We start from the raw sequence: 13,625 nt of genomic DNA on the forward strand, positions 1-13,625 counted from the left end.
AGTGACACCATTTGGGGCCTGTGCTTTTCTCTTTACCAGTTAGAAAGCCTTCTTTTACCCTGAGATCAAAGAGGGAGTCACCCCTGTTTTCTTCCAACATTTGTGTGTGTACCCCACTGGCTTCCCTCTGTGCTGGGCTTAGTCCTGTTCCATTCTGAGGTCTGTCTCAGCTGTCTCAGCACACCCAGATCCGATCATGTAGATTATGTTAACCACATGTTTCAGTGTGCTGGGTCCATCTGGTGTGATGACTCGATCACATACTGTGTAGGTCAACTGGTTGTTTTTCTTCAAAGTCTCTACTTCCTGCTGTGGGGGAGCTGCTCCCATTTCCTGGGGATCCTGGGCATGGGAGTGACTGTCCTCCAGCCCTCCTGCCAGGCTGGGCTCCTCCTCACCAATGCCTGGGGTCCAGGCAGGAGCATGATTCCTGGTGCCCAGCCTCTTTCAGAGGAGCAGGGGGAGGAATAAACAGCCTGTGCTGTTTTGCCACCTGAACTGACCACTGGCCAGAAGGTCTCCTCCATGGTCTCATCTTTCTCCCTCGAACACCCCCAGTCTCTGCTCCTTGAGAGTCCTGGGGGTTTTCCTAGAAAATCTCTGGGAAGTGGAGAGAACTGTGTTCTAAATTGTGTGGTTGTAGACCTGGCAGTGAAAATCACATTCATCCTAGTAACTCTTGGGCCTTTTTAAAGGAGAGAGACTCTGGGTGTGTTGATTTAACCCTAGAGGGCTGACAAAACTCCAGGCAGGGAGAGGAAGGTGGGACAGAAGGTCCTCAGGGGACACCCCAGCCCCTCACCCTGCCAACTCCAGGCCTCGGACAGGTAGAGCCACGGAAGGCCTCGAGAAGGGTCTTCTTCTTTAAACTGAAGGGGAACGGTTTTGCCCAAAACATTGATGCTGAAAACGCGGCCTCTATGCACCGGTGCTGAATTGGACCTTGGAGACAGAGTTTTGGGTGAAGCAGGAAAGAACAGCTTTATTGCTTTGTCAGGCAAAGGGGGACACAACGGGCTCCTGCCCTCAGAACTGTGTGTCCCGACCCAGGGGGATTTGGTGAGGAGTTTTGTAGTGATGGTTCAAGGGTGGGGTTGCTGATAAGGGTCAGTGTGTGTGCAGGGCCTGCACTCCTTTAGTCTGGCCGCAGGTGGTCTCCGATGAGCTCCTGGAGGTTATCAAACTGTGGCCTTGTCTGGAGTGAAGAATGCTTCATCCAGCAGTTGGCATCTTCTGTTAGATGGGGAAGATGGTTTCAGTTCTGTGAAGAGCCCAAGGATATTGTTATGTGTGTCCCTTGGTGCAAACCCAGGCCCTGCCTCAAGGCTGCACTGGGGTGTCTTGTCTGCTCCTCCCCTGTCTCTGCATCCCCCCCCCAATCAACAACTGTCGGAATCAGGGAAGGTGAAGAAATGGGGGACACGAAAGGCTTCTGTGCCGAGGAGCCCCACAAGGTCCTGCTGGGTTTCACTATGTCTCTTTGGCATAAGGATTATTTTGAGCTAAAGGTGATCAAAGCCCAGCAGATTCAGGAAAAGTACTTTACACCCCCACCCCCACCCCCCCAACCACCTAATTTACATGGAGAGGGGGCTGGACCAGGAAGCGAGCTGAGAGACTAACTGCAGGGCAGCCTTTCTGCACTAACATCCCTGCCTGCCTGCCTCTGTACCCCTAGACCCCACCCCTCTCCTTGGCTCAGGAAGTTACAAAAGCTGCAATTATCAGGCTGCCCTTTGGATCTCATGCTTTTATGGGGCTCCTGTTTGCACAAAATTTGTTTTTCTGCTGCTACCTTGTTTTACATCAGTTTAATTATTATGAAGAGGAAAATCAGAAAATTGCACTCAGCTAAAAATAACTCCATGCTTGTTCTGCTTTTGTGAAATATGCTTGCTGCCATGAGAAAAACAAAAAAACAGGATGACCTAGCAATCCAATGTAACTTTAAGATGTTTTGCTAAAAAAAAAGGGAATGTTCTGCACCTGCTCTTGCAAGTTTATGTTTGGAAGCTTCTATGCTCCGTAAACACGTGCACTATAAACGTAAAGCTCACCCTGAGTTTGGGGTCCAGAATTTTGGAGTGTTAGCTTGTCTGAGGCCGCCGACTTAATAAACCTGAGTTCTCCAACCCTCCAAGTGTAGTGCTTGGTTTCTCGACAGACCGATTTCTGCAACAATTACACAAACTGAAGACCCTAGAAGGGAAGAGGGGGAAAGTCTCTCTCCCCACACAACAAAACAGCCTTTTACAGTCATCAAAGCAAAGCCTACACTGCGAGCTCTTGCTGCCAGGAACCTGGGAACTCAGGCCAGCTCCTGCATCTGGAATCCATCCCGCCTTTCTGACTGCCAGCCCCGCCCCTCCCCCCACCCACCCAGAGGAGCCGGGAAGTCACGTGACCTGTTTATCAGAAACTGCAACACAGAACATGATTTGTTTGGGATTGTTTCCCTTCCTAGTGCTTGAACTTGTTTGGACTTGAAGTTAAGAATTTTAGTTCAGTTTCTTTGTGGCTTATATTACTTCTGGAAATGATTAATCCTGTATCATAATTTCTCCTGGGATACTGGATATTGGGGAAAGATTTATACTCATATTTAGGCTATCACAGCATCATAGCCTCTTTGTTGCCTTTGACCTGAAAGTGTAATTTCTGTTGCGCTGAACAGGGTTAAGGGTAATCTTGGGTGGAAAGCAAGATGTGATGGATGGGAATGGGGGGCCAGAATGCAAGGTGGAGTTAATCTGATGCACAGACTGTCCTTGTCCAGGTCAGAGGACACCCACAGGGCTGCTTGCAGGGAGGCCTGGCCCCACCTTGATGGACGAGGCTTCTGAGCAGGGGCAGCCTGGTGGTGGCCTTGGCATCAGGTCTAACTGGTCAAGAGAAACAAAGGTCAGGGCCTGGGGGAAGGGGAGGGTGTGGTGGGGGGAGGGGGACGATCCCAGTAAAACCCTGGGAGGAGGGGCCAGGGCAGATCTCTTCGGAGGATATGGAGGGTTCTTCTGTGAAGAATTGAAAGGTCTGAGATTTCACCCACCTTGCAGCTGCCTAGTGAACCCACCGCCGTTTCAGAGGACACAGACTCCTGGGTCAGAGAGAAAGGACACTTCCTTTCCCTTAACAAATCCCCAGGTGCCTCCCACAGGGGTGTGGAGGCACTGGGCTCCCGGAGAGGAGGCCCAGGCAGAGAGCCTGACGCGTCTACACTGGCACCACCTCTACCGCAAGGACGACACCCCGCCCCCCCACACTATCTCCCCGCTGGCCCCACGAGCTGGCCCTGGTCTAGGGTGTCAGGGTCCCCTGAAATCTCACTCCGCCGGCACGTCAGCGGCCGGCCTCTGCCCGCCAGCAGGCTCAGGGGGTGGGGGGCCTAAGGTTCAGGGCACACTCGAGGGGGCTGCCTTCCCACCGGGGAGGCTGGGGCGGCCTCCCTAAGGCGCAGACCTGAGGGTAAGCGTCTCTAAGCTGGGGCCGGCACCAGCGGCGTCACCAGCCTCAGCAGATGCGCCACCAGCCTCAGCAGATGCGCCGCTTCCTCTCCCTCACCCCAACCCCATCCTCTTTCTCAGCGCGTCTCTGCGCACAAACCCGCCCACGTCTCTCTACTTTCGCCGATTCTCGTACACAAAGCTCTGCTGACCGCAGGGCCGATCTGACCCCAGGGCCTGCGGCCACCCCGCCCTTCCGCCCCGCTTCCGGCCGCAGCCCCGGCCTCCGGTCACTTCGGGGAAATGGGAGGCGCGGATGCCGCCCGCCCGCCCCGGGGTCCCCCCGCCCCCGCGCCGCTCGCCTCCGCCCCGCTCGGCGCCCCCGGGGCCTGCGTCCCCAGCACCGCTCCCTTGGAGTCGCCGCCCCTTCCCGCAGCCCGGAGCGGGCGGGGGTCACGGGGCTCTCGCAGGGACCCTCTCGGCCACCGCAGGGCCTCCGGCGGTCTCCGGCGCGCACCAGGAAACCTGTCTCCCCCTCCCAAGACGCCCCCCGAGCCGCCCGGTCGACTCAGGCCCCCTCGGCCGCCCGCCGGTGCAGACCCTCGCCCCCCGCCCCGCGCGCCGCGCCCTCCCTTCCCCTCCCCGCGCCCCGCCCTCGGGCCGTGCGTGGGCCTGCGGCGCCCCCTAGTGGCGGCCGGGACGCAGCGGGGCTGCAGGGCCCGGGGCGGGCCGGGGCGGGCCGGGGCGGGCGCGGGGAGTCGCGGGACCCAGGTCGAGGAGCGTGTTCTAACCCTCGGCTGTCGCCCCAGAGCAGATGGACACGGACCCGCAGAGATGGCCGGAGGAACGGTGGCGGGGCGAGCCCGGCTGCTGTGGGATCAGGGCCAGGGTCTGCGGGAGGGGACTGCTGATGTCCCACAGGGAGCCGGCCAGCGGGGCAGGAGGCCCTCCCCAACGCTGAGCTGGGGACGCCCTGGGAGGAAGGACCAGGCCCTGCTCCCGTGGAGCTTAAAGCAGGATATATGACAACTATACGTCAATTTCCCCGCACACCCCCGCACACACCCCACACCCCCCCCACACACACCCCCACACACACCCCCACCCACACACACCATCACCAACCCCACCCACCCCTTGGCTTGAGGGATCTTAGTTCCAGGACCAGGGGTTGAATCCCAGCCCTTGGCAGTGAAAGCACAGAGTCCTAACCACTGGACCTCCAGGGAATTCCCTATACCTTAATTTTTTTACTTAAAAAAAAGTAAGCAGGATAGTTTCAGGATTTGGTTAGGACTAGGAAGCTTATGAAACAGTGTGAGGAGGAGGGAGGAAGTGAGGATTCTCTCCTGATCTAGGTTAGTGAGAGCCAAGGAGGAAATTCCCTGAGGGACAAGCCTAGGGGAACATTCTGGCTAGAGGAGACAGCCGTGCAAGGGCCCTGGGCTTGGAAGGGCTGCAGTTCCCCCAGTGAAGCGAGTCCAGAGAGGAAGTGGTCGGAGGCCAGATCTGGACGGGGCGGGAGGGGCAGTGGTGAGGCCTGCCTTATGCTGCTCCAGTGTTGGGTGCCTGGCCTCCTGTGCAAGGGCTAAGCAGCCCACGACCCAGGCACAACTGCAGCCTCCCTGGCCCCTGTCAGCACCTGCAGCTGCCAAAAGAAAACAAAGTGAAAGAAATGATATAAACTAGGATAGAAATCAATAAAATTGAAAATAGGAAATCAATTTAAAAAAAGCCAATGGGGACATCCCTGGTGGCACAGTGGGTAAGAATCCGCCTGCCAATGCAGGGGACACAGGTTCGATCCCTGGTCCAGGAAGAAACCACATGCTGAGGAGCAGCTAAGCCCGTGTGCCACAACTACTGAGCCCGCACACCTAGAGCCCATGCCCCACAACAAAGAGCCCTGCCAGTCGCAACTAGAGAAAGCCCGTGTGTGGCAACAAAGACCCAACGCAGCCAAAAATAAATTAATTAATTAAAAAAAAAAAAAAAACAATGAACCAAAAGCTGGTTATTTGAGGGGAAAGAAGTAGATAGGATTGATAAACTTCTAAGAAGGTTAACCAGAAATAAAAAGAGAAAACAGAGATTACTACGATGAGAAATGAAAGAGGGGCCATCACTGCAGTTTCCACAGACATTAAGGGGATAATAAAGGGATACTATGAACAGCTCTATGCCCACAAATTTGATAACTTAGATAAAATGGACCAATTCCTTGAAAGACACAGACTACCAAAACTCACACAGGAGAAATAGATAAACTAAATAGGCCTGCATCTATTAAAGAAATTGAATCAATAATTAATAATCTTCCAAACAAGAAAGCCCCAGGCCCAGATGGTTCCACTGGTGAATTGTAGCAAACATTTAAGGAAGATATGATACCAATTCTCTATAATCTTTTCCAGAAAATAGAAACAGAGAGAAGGCTTCCTAACTCACCTGAGGCCAGCATTAACCTAATAAAACCAAAAGCAGATAAAGGCATAAGAAGAAAGGAAAACTACAGATCAATATCTTTCATGAATATAAATGCAAAAATTCTCAACAAAATATTAGCACATTAAATCCAACAATTAATTATACACCACAAAACAATGAGATACTACTACCGAGTGGAATTTATTCCAGCTGTGCAAAGCTGGCTTAATATTTTTTAAATCAATTAATGTAACCCATCACATCTGCAGGCTAAGAAAGAAAAATAATATGGTCTTTTCAATTTTTTAATTAATTTATTTATTGGCTGTGTTGGGTCTTCGTTGCTGCACAAGGGCTTTCTCTAGTTGCAGCAAGCGGGGGCTACTCTTCATTGTGGTGCATGGGCTCCTCACTGCAGTGGCTTCTCTTGTTGTGGAGCACAGGCTCTAGGTGAGTGGTCTTCAGTAGTTGTGGTTCATGGGCTCAGTAGTTGTGGCGCACGGGCTTAGTTGCTCCACGGCACGTGAGATCTTCCCGGAGCAGGGATCAAAGCCGTGTCCCCTGCATCAGCAGGTGGATTCTTAACCACTGTGCCACCAGGGAAGTCCCTGATCTTATCAATTGATGCAGAAAAGCATTTGACAAAACCCAATACCAATTCATAATTAAAGTTCTCAACAAACTGGGAACAGAGGGGAACTTCCTCAACTTGATCAAGATCATTTACCAAAAAATGCACCCCTAACATCATAGTTAACTGTGAGAAACAAGATGTTTTGCCCTTAAGATCAGGAACAAGGCAAGGACGTGCTCTCTCATCACTCCTATCATACTACATGTCCAGGATAATGAAATAAGAGAAGAAATAAAACATACACAGATTGGGAGGGAAGAAATAAAACTATCTTTGTTCACAGATGACCAGACTGTCTATGTATGGAAACCAAAGAATTAACAAAATAAAAAATAAAAAAAAAAACACTTGGAATGCAAAAACAATTATAGCAAGTTTACAGAAAACAAAAGTACATTGCTTTCTTATATACTAGCAATGAACAATGGAAATTTGATATTCAAAGCACAATACCATTTACATCAGCACCCTAGAAAATGAAATACTTAGGTATAAATCCAAAAAAAATATGTAAAGGATCCACATGAGGAAAACTACAAAACTTTGATGAATGAAATCAGAAATTTACATAAGGCGAGAGACATTCCATGTTCACTGGTAGGGACTCAATACTCTTAAGATGTCATTTCTTCCCAACTTGACCTATAGATTCAATGCAATCCCAATCAAAATCCCAGTAAGTTATTTTGTTGATATTGACAAACTGATTCTAAAGTTTATATGAAAAGGCAAAAATCCAGAATAGCCAATATCATACTGAAAGGAATGAAGAAGTTGGAGGACTGGTACTACATGACTTATTATAAAGCTACAGTAATTAAGACAGCCTGCTTTTGGCAAAAGACAAGACAAATAGATCAATGGAACAGAATAGAGTCCAGAAATAAATCCATACAAATATAGTCAACTGATCTTTGATAAATGAGCAAAGGCAATACAATGGAGAAAGACAGTCTTCTCAACAAATTTTGCTGAAACAAGTGGACAATTCTAAGCAAAAAATGACTCTAGACATTTTACAAGTCACCTAAAAGTTTATCTAGACCAAAACAATAAATCTTCTACAAGATAACATAAGAGAAAATTTAGGCGAGCTTGGATTTTGTTTTGTTTTGTTTTGCTTTGCTTTAGGCTGAGCTGCAAGCCAGGAATGAACCACTGTCCCCACCCCTCCATCAGGAGTGAATCCTATCCTCGCAGTGTTGCCCTCAGGAGACAAAACAGGTGAAAGTCCAATGGAGCAAGATCAGGACCACAGGGAGGATGTAGGCGAGCTTCGATTTGGTGATGATTTTTTAGATACAACATAAGCATAACCCATGAAAGAAAAAAACTGATTAGTTGGACTTTATTAAAAATTTAAATTTCTGCTCTGCTGAATGTACTGTTAAGACAATGAAAGACAAGCCATAGGTTAGGAGAAAATATTTCCAAAATATACATTCGATATAGGACTGTATCCAAAATACACAAGCAACTCTTAAAACTCAACAATAAAGAAACAAATAACCCAATTTAAAAGTGGGCAAAAGATCTAGACAGACATCTTACCAAAGAGAATGTACACATCAAATAAGATTTGCAAAGATGCTCAACGTCACATGTCATTAGGGAATTTAAAGTAAAATGACAATAAGACAACAAAGGAATGGTTAAAATTTAAAATTCTGACAATACCAAATGCAGACAAGGATCTGGAGCAACGGGAACTTTCATTCATTCCTGGTGGGAATGCAAAATGGCACAGTCACTTTGGAAGACATTTGGCAGTTTCTTACAAAGTTAAATATAATCTTACTAAATAATTCAGTAACTGCACTCCTAGGTAATTATCCAATTGTTGAAAACATTTATCCAATAAGTTGAAAACTCATGTCCACACAAAAACCTACACACAAATGTTTACAGCAGTTTTATTGATAATTGACCCAAACTGGAAGCAATCAGGATGTCTTTCAAGAGGATAGACAGATAAACTATCATACATCCATACAATGGAATATTATTCAATGATAAAAATAAAATGGTCATCAAGTGACAAAATCCATGGATAAACCATGAATGCATGCTGCTAAGTGACAGAAGCCAGTCTGAAATGCTGCACACTACATGGTTCCAAATCCAGGACATTCTGGAAAGGGGAAAACCAAGGAGACAGTAAAAGGATGAGTGGTTGCCAGAGACACACAGGGAGGTGGGTGGAGTGTGGGGTTTTTAAAGTCTTAAAACTGTTCTGTCGGTGTGATGGTGAATACCTGGCCCCGTGTGTTTGTCAAAACCCATAGGACTGAACAACACAAAGGGTAAACCCAAGTGTGCAGATTCAAGAAAAACCATTTAGGAGGAGGAGGACCCCAGGAAGGAGTGCCTGCTGTGGCAGGAGAATGTACCTGCCTTACCGTGTGTGCAGCCCCTTGTGGAGGGGCTGGAGGACAGGTGCCAGCCTCGGTCACTTTGGAAACAGCTGGGATCTGCAGGCGAGAAGGCCAAGGGCGTGCACACAGCACTGTGCTCTAGGGGTGAGGTCGTTTCCCACGGGGCACCTTTGCTGGGACTGAACAGGTAAGTGCACGGATGGTGGGGCCGGGAGTGTCACTGCGGAGCAGTCACAGGCGACCAAGGGGAGGATGGTCCTTGGATAACAGATGCTGGTTGGAGACACAGTGAGAGCTCAAGTTCACTTTACTGTAGAGACAGGTGGGCACACACAGGAACATTCGTGACGTATGTGTGTGTGTGCAAGGGTGGCACGCACATAACTTGTTGCTCTGTCGGCCAAGAGGACCCAGAGGCAAGGAGCACATGGGCTCCCAGATCTTGGTTCCTAAGACCACCCGTTCTCCAGTGAAGGAACCAGGCTCCCTGGAGAAATGGCGGGGACCCCCAAGATGGGCCCGGAGCATCTTCTGGCACCAGCAAGGAGGGAGGTGCTCAGAAAAAACAATTGAAACCCCACAAAGAAGGGGCGTGTTGGAGCGATACAGGAGCTGAATGAAAGCTCCCAGATGCCAAAGCTGGGACAATTTGAGTAACAAAATCAATCAAGTACTGAATTATACCCCAGAGTGTAACATGGATGCCCGAGTCCCCGTTGATGTGAGAAGTGACTGAACACACCAGTGAGTCGGGGAGAAGAGACAGACCTCCCGCACGGAAGGTTTGGGCCTCCCTCCCGAGGGCAAGGCATAGAGCAGACCCAACAGACACACCTCTGCCGGGGGTTGGGGTCATGTACCCTTGTTAGGATGTGAAGATGGTTCATAGCAGCTGTGATCTCACTTCCAAAAGTCCTGTAGCCCAGATCTAATCGTAAACAGCCCTTCTCTAATCAGAAAGCAGACAGCCTTCATTAAGGGGCATTCCACAAAATACCTAGCCAGTCTTCCTCAAAACAGGGCCAGTCTGAGAACCTGTCACAGCCCAGAGGAGCCTAAGGAGATATGAGGAGTGTCATGTGGGGCCCTGGGTGGGGTCCTGGAACAGGGAAAGGACATTAGCTAAAAACTGTGGAAATCTGAGTATATTCACATTACTGAATAATATGTCAATATTGCTCACCAGTTGTAACAAAGGTACCACGCTACTGCAAGATGTTACTAAGAGGGGAACCCTGGGGTCAGGGGTACACGGGAACTCTCTATGCTATAGGGTCAATATTTATGTAAATCCAAAACTGGTTTTAAAAATAAAGTCTATTCACCGTTTTTAAGTGCTGGACTGGCTGTATTTGCTACTTGCTCTCCTCCTCCCTAATTGTGTCCTTGGGGGATCCAAAGGGCCATCCCCGTGAACTGAGACTCTGATAAATGCCTGGGTGAGGGCAGCCTGTCCTCGAGGAGTTCTCTAGACCAGGAATGACACTGAGATGGGGTCTCTGAGGGTCCCAACACACAGAGGTCATGGTACCCGCAGGACAGAAGCCATGGGCAGCCCACTAGTCCATATAAAGCAGAAGAGGTCCAGGCAGGGAGAACATGAGAGACTGTCTGCTCAGGCTGCCACAATGAGTCACCAGGCTGGGGGTGAACAGCAGACATTTGTTGCCTTGAGGCCCTGCAGGCTGGAAGTCAGAGGTCAGGGAGCCAGCGTGGCCAGCTCCTGCTGAGACCCTCTTCCTGGGCTGCAGGCAGCTGCCACCTCTGTGTGCACACAGGCTGTCCTTGGTGTGTGTGTGGAGAGCTCGCTAGCCCTCTGGTGTCTCTCTGTAAGGGCACTAACCCTGTCAGACCAGGGCCCCACCCTCACGGCCTCATCTAACCCTAATTACCTCCCCAAAGCCCATCTCCAAACACTATCACATTGGGGGTTAGGGTTTCAGCATGTGAATTTGGGGTGGGGAGACACAAATATTCAGTCCATGACAAGAAGCCTGATTCCAACCACTGTGACAGAAAAGCCACAGACCCCCGACCAGTGTCCCAGGCCGAGCTGGTCCACAGACCCAAGGCATCCTTGAATGAGGGCGAGGCTTGTGTCCTTGTCACATGGCCAAAAATGTACTGTGACTCTTCCTCCAACCTTCCCCTGAGGTCCCTCAGGGACACTCCCCAGGTGTCTGAGGATGGGGGAGCGGAAACCCCAGGCTCCTCGGGGTGCCCAGACCACCACTGTGGGCAAAGCCAGAGCAGGGGCTCATGGCGCCCAGAGTCACGTTCACCTGAGGGTGGCCCATTGGGGCCACAAACCCGTCTTGTGGGCACCCCTGTGACAGAGCACCGTCCTGGAGCGGACCCGTGCAGCGGCTGGCAGCATCCCACAGTGGTCCCTGTCCCATGGCGTCGGGGCTGTCACATGGGAAAGGCCAAGGGGAAGCCACTGGGACCTCCTCCACTGAGGCAGAGAGTGAACCAAAGCCATGACGCCTCCCCGTGGGGCTGCGGAGGTCAGTGCCACCACAAGGACCTGAGGCCCAGGAGCGGGCCTCCCGCCACAGCCCCATCCAGCTCTCCTATTGGGCCCAGGGTCCTGGGGGACAACAGACAATGATCGAAAACAGTCGGGCGGTGACTCCAACCACGGCTGCTGCTCCTGGCGTGGTTTCATGGCTGAAGCCAAGCCTGCTGGTTTCTAGCACGGAGGCAGCCTCCCATACCTGCTAGTAGAGACCATCAGAAGAGCTGGCTCTCAGGAGGCAGTAACACCCCTAGGCTGCCCTTCCTCGGAGGCAGAGCAACCCCGGTCACACCAAGTCCCTGGGGGCCCGGCTCATGGGCCCACCCCCACAGCTCTCACGCTGGTCCTGACACGGGTGAGGCCGCGTCATTTGAGCTCCATCAGCAGAAAGTAGCAACTATCCTCTAGGAGGACAAACACATGCCAGAGAGTGGGAGATACACTCCACAACAAGTCCAGGGATTACCACCGTGGACATGTCCAGGGGTCGGCAGTCCAGTGCACGTCGAGACATCCCTTCCCAATTCACAAGCGAGGGCTGCATCCAGTCCCTTCAACCACAAAGAAAGAGGCATAACTCCTGGCGAGGCTTGGTCTTGAGAGGTGACTTCCACACTGGGTAGCTGTGCCACTCCAACCCAGGGCCGAGTGACCCAGGAAGAAGAAGCCCTGAAGCAGGTTAGGTCGCCACCCAGGCCGCTCTGCCGTCGGGGCCACACCACCCAGCGGAGCCCACGGTAGCTGAATGTGGCCCCGCGGTGTCTGAATGTGGCCCCGTGGTGTCACAAAGCTCTGCAACATTCTGAAGCTAACCACCTGGAGACAGAGCACTCAGCCACAAGCCGCGGTTATTACACCACCTGAGCTGCCATCGCAGGCTGGGCGAGCAGCGGCGCCCCATCCTCAGTGCAGGTGGCGTGTATACGACTGCCCTCAGGCAGGTCCTGAAGCCCAAGGAAGTGCCACAAAGGTCATGATCAAGCACAAACAGGTAGCCATCACATCGCCTCGACCCTCTCGACCTGCAGCAAGGCTTCATGGGGCATCCCCGTGACCAGGTGCCTGAGAAGGAAGGACCTCGGGCCTGGTTACAGACGGGGCTGAGGGCCTTGCCCAGACATGGATGGGGAGGGGGCTGCAGGACAGAGATGGGGGGCCCTCAGAGAGCGCAGGCGATGAGCAGTGCCCCGGCTGTTCATGCCGCCTTGAAGGACGAGGCAGGAGGCATGGCCCTACCTGGTGATGGGCAGTGACTAGGTCTCCAGCTGCTGGATTCTTGGAAAAGCTGTGACAAGGACGCCTGGGGAAAGGTATGCAGACAGACTTCCCGGATGTGTGAAAGTATACAGAGTCTGTGAGCTGGAGAGCTGCCTCAGCCGAGGAGGGCCTTAACAATCATGTGGACAAAGTGGCCATTCCAGGGGCACCTCTCACCCCTCGGCCAGAGGGTTTAGACGCCAAGTGGCCGAGATTGGGGTGGGGGGGGGGGAGGCTCCACCCACCAGGGCTGACCCAGCTGCCGAGCAGAGACCAGCATAGCCCCTCTTCCACCGTGGGGGTGGTGGCTGGGGGGGCGATGCTTCATTCTTCCTAGAACAGGCACCTCCTCCGGGTATGGATGTACCTTCCGTGCCTGCAATGCTTCTGCTGGAACCGCCTGCCGTGGGCTCACAGAGTGCCCCATCGACCTACACCATCCTCCAGGCGGCGTCGCTTCTGACCAGGGACTTGCCTCACAGCAAGAAGTGCAGCAGTGGGTCCGTGTTCAGAGAACCCACTGGCTCTGCATGTCCACACCTCCCTGGGGCAGCTGGCCCGGTAGAACAGTGGACAGAGGGTGGAATGGCCTTTGAAAGACTTGGTTATGCAGCTGGACTAATGCTCTCAGTCAGCAACCTACGGGGTCTCGCACAGCCAAGATCAAGAGGTAGGAACGCAGTGCTCTACTATCCGAAAGGGTCCACCAGTGAAATGTCTGCTTCCCATCCCTGCAACTCTGGGCTCTGCTGGGCCAGTGGTCTCAGATTCCAGGGAGGAGTGCGTTAGAGTGATCGGCTATCCTGGTTAGCCCAGGACTTTCCTGAGTTTAAAACTGAAAGTCCCACATCCAAGAATCCCCAGTCCCAGGCAAGCCCTAGAGCATGTCCACCAGGGGGCACAGCAGACTGGAGCCGATGGTCACCTGGCCACTCAGGGCTCCTCACACCAGGGAATCGACAGAGGGTCACTGC

At 52.0% G+C, this 13,625-nt stretch overlaps 1 long non-coding RNA gene across 1 annotated transcript; it reads right to left on the reverse strand.

The window, feature by feature from the left end:
* Nucleotides 1-965: 965 nt before the first annotated feature.
* On the reverse strand, nt 966-2,847 carry LOC130850412 (uncharacterized). Its single transcript, XR_009052879.1, has 3 exons — nt 2,823-2,847; nt 2,058-2,172; nt 966-1,261 (listed from the first exon to the last, which is right to left on the reverse strand). It is a non-coding gene; the product is annotated as an uncharacterized LOC130850412 (long non-coding RNA).
* Nucleotides 2,848-13,625: the final 10,778 nt, after the last annotated feature.

This window comes from Hippopotamus amphibius, chromosome 3 (assembly GCF_030028045.1).
Source record: "Hippopotamus amphibius kiboko isolate mHipAmp2 chromosome 3, mHipAmp2.hap2, whole genome shotgun sequence".
NCBI lineage: Eukaryota > Metazoa > Chordata > Mammalia > Artiodactyla > Hippopotamidae > Hippopotamus > Hippopotamus amphibius.